Genomic DNA, 3,612 nt, shown 5'->3' with positions numbered 1-3,612 from the left:
GTGTTGCGATGGTGGTTCTACGATGAAAACATGATCGGGACAGAACAACGTTCAGGCAGATGCCGGTGACGATCAGCACGAGGCGAGCGAAAGAAGCCCAGAACCCAGTACCCAAGCGGTGGTGATGCTGCTTGCAACGATGCGTTTTCTTCTTCGCATATGTAATAAATAAATAAATATTTGAATAAATAAATAAAGACACCCTATCATGAGAAATCCACTCCATGTTCTGCTTTAGTCTTGATGGATACCTTCAAAAACACCACTTTTCTTCAACATAATATTCAATACAGTAGAATGACACCCTCAAGTGAAGCATGAAAAAAGAGTTGTTAGCGTTATTACAGAAACTTGGTCTGTGCTGGCTAAGCAAGGCCACGTTTAGATGCAATACAACACAGGGCCCATAAATGCAAAATAGCGTGCGTAGCTCCTCACATGAAAAGGCGAACGAGTTTTCCAAGAGTTCAGTCTGCCAAAAAGAAATGTTCACTTAAGGAGGATAGTAAGGATTGCCATGAAAATAAAAACGGAGGCAAGCTTCTGACTTTTTCCAAGAAAGTGTTAAGATCGACGACTCGTGCGATATAAAACTTCAGCAATTCACTAATATCAGGCAGAGTGATTACTTATTGTCTATGCTCCTAAATGAGCCAGATCCTTAGGAAGCACAAAGTGTTTCATTAGAATCGCATTAACTCGCATTAAATTCACATTTCCGAATACTCAGTGCCTTGGTATTTTGTAAAAAATGACAAGGCAACAAAAAACCCACAGCCTTGATGCATATGCTAGATGCGGCTTGATTGTGCGTGAGACATGCATGGAACGTGGGATAAATATTCAAATGAATTTCCCTCAACTTACAAATCAATGACATAAAAAAGAAGACAAAAAGACACGAACCACGAATTCATCCCTGCCAATCAAGTGTCAAAATTTGTGCACTTTTTTTAAAAAGCCGTGCAGCAAATCAAGTTCACCGTACTTTCAACATTTGAGTCTGGCGTGAAATTGAGTCTTTTTCAGACGGGAAGGGGCGGGGAGGTTCCATCACATTAGGTGCGAAGCACTTCAAGACCGCACACTGTCTTAGGGAGCATATGTAGAAATCGAAACATCTGTGAACAAAGAAAAGGTAATCAAAAATGCCATATCAAAAAGTGGAAAGTAGAGGCGAGGTGTGTTGAGGCTGAGGGAAAGAATAAAAACGTGGGGGAAAAAGCGTGAGGCAAAAGGAGAGGTTGAGGATCGGGATAATGATAAACGCAAGAGTGAGGTTGAGGATAAAGCCTATATAACGGACTTTGCATCATTACTCAGAAAAACGGAAGTGGTTGGAAGATAAACAAGAGCGCCAATCAGGGCTCCTGTCGCTATGTGAAATAGTGAAAGCAAGTTTTTCTTCTAGCCATACCAAGAACAAGAAGCAAGTCTTTGTTTATAATAATTCTGTACTGGTAAATACTGAAGTTTCTGTGGCAGCTGCATTTTTTCTCGATGGAGGTGAAAATGCGGTAGACACGTGTGCTCAGCTTTGGGTGCTCGTTGAAGAACCCCAGGTGGTTGAAATTTCCTGAGCCCTTCACTATGGCGTCTCTCGTAATCGTGTGGTGGTTTGGGTTGTTAGACCCCACATATCAATTAAAAACTGAAGTGCACACTGCATATATTTTGTCACTCAGCAAATACAAAAAATAAAACAATAAATACAATATGCAGAGAGAGTCGGCTCAAATACTTGTTACCATATCTACATTACCCTTCGGATACAACGTAGTTTTGCTCGGGAGGCTGGGCACACACATAAAAAAAGAGCAAAAAGAAATGTGGTGGACTGTAAGTCCTTATGGATTCACTTCGTCTCCGGCCAAGGAATAAAAAAAAGTACCCTCTTTCTGTTTTCTTTTTTAAACACTTCATCGTCAGAACCGTATAAAATGCTCTGGCATGAGATGTTTACTCAAGCCAAATGAAATAAAATGCAAACAGTAAGCTTGATAACCTAATCGTTCAGTCTTAGAAGTTGAAGTTGTGGGGTTCGCCTTGCGGAGACGTAGGTTCGCATACGTTCTAGATGGAATGGCTCGAAAATAATCTTGGCTATTGGAGCATGAAGGTGCATTTTCAACATCGTATCTGTGGCGTCGTTGTCATGAATATTTGTTTGTCTGTTAGAGGGGATTCAGTCACCGTAGTCTCTAAAGTATTTTCTCTACTGCTTTATGGTAACGTTAGGACCTGTCTTGAAAGCTATTGCGCTGAGAAATAGAATATTCGCTAGTATTAGGAAGATCTAATGCGTGGGGGTACGCCTATTAGAGCCAGATAGTAGCCTCCTCCACTTCGAAAAATACTGTTTTGAAGGAAATTACGTTGGGAACAGTTTTTCCGCGGCAACACTTTAGGTTATATCATCCCCTCAAATGATGTGTACATTTAAATCCCGTATAAACTTTCCGGTAGAAAATATTTTGTTGCAAGTAGATTAACATATCCATACTTTTGTGGCGTATACTTTTGTGCCTCATACATAACTGCAAGCTTTAACATTATTCACTGTCACTAGACGGCATTTAGTTGCGAAAACTCAGTGCAATCACACCCATTTATATTTGCCTATGGGGAATAAAATTATCGTTAGTATCGAACTATTTTGGACAACGTCAATGTTTAAACGTCAGTTCGTGAGGAAGTGAACGACTAGATCGAACTAAAGTGGCTGGAACACTTGATACATCGCACAATGGGCAGCGCGAAATGCTTCCGGAAGTTAGCTCTTTCTTAGAAAACGTATGCTTTTTCTCGTGGAAGCGGAGCTTTCCTGCATGTGTTTGGGAATGTGATGGGTGACGAGGCGGACTTTCTCATGTGAATCCTAAAAGAAGAAAGATAAAAGTGAGCCCCGTAACTGTCTGCATAATAGTGCGAAACCTCAACAGTAGCTCACGAGGGATTGGGGTAAGCCGGGATTAAAAGGATTGAAATAAATGTATAGAGATGGAGAAGGGGAAGAAGAGAGTGTGCGCAGGGACAGTGACACCCAGAAGCAAGGAGAAGATAGGAAAGATTGACACGGTCGCAGGAATCCGAGGACGGGGCACCTCTCAGCGAGAGCGCTTGTCGGCGTCAGGAGATGGCGTAGGGCGAGCCAGTCGGCCAAAGCTGCGCTGTCGTCGGAGATCACCACCGGTCGGCACGAAATCCAGCGAGCGAGCCGAGGTGAACTAGAGGCTGACGAGTACCAGTGCTGCTTGTAAATAGAGGCGCTGCTTACATCGATGTCCTTTTTTTAACGAGAATAACTTGTCCTCGCACATAACTCACATACCCAAATCTCGAAATTCTAAAAAATATGTGAACTTCAAAAAAATATTCTAAAGAAACCCTCTTCCTTGCTTTAGTCGGTTAAGTTAGAATAGGTCGACAAGACAACTTGCTCTAATAATGTAACGCATTCTATAAAATAGTTATACTGAGTTATTCAATATATTTAAGAAAATTCTAATTTTTATGTCAATATTAGGGTGGTTTTCGGACGTTGAACCCCGTATATCAATTCTCTCATACATGCATGTCTCTCATATATGCATGTTTCACGGTGTATGTTGC

This window comes from Rhipicephalus microplus, unplaced genomic scaffold (assembly GCF_043290135.1).
Source record: "Rhipicephalus microplus isolate Deutch F79 unplaced genomic scaffold, USDA_Rmic scaffold_403, whole genome shotgun sequence".
Taxonomy (NCBI): domain Eukaryota; kingdom Metazoa; phylum Arthropoda; class Arachnida; order Ixodida; family Ixodidae; genus Rhipicephalus; species Rhipicephalus microplus.
Note: the sequence above shows the minus strand (reverse complement) of the source record.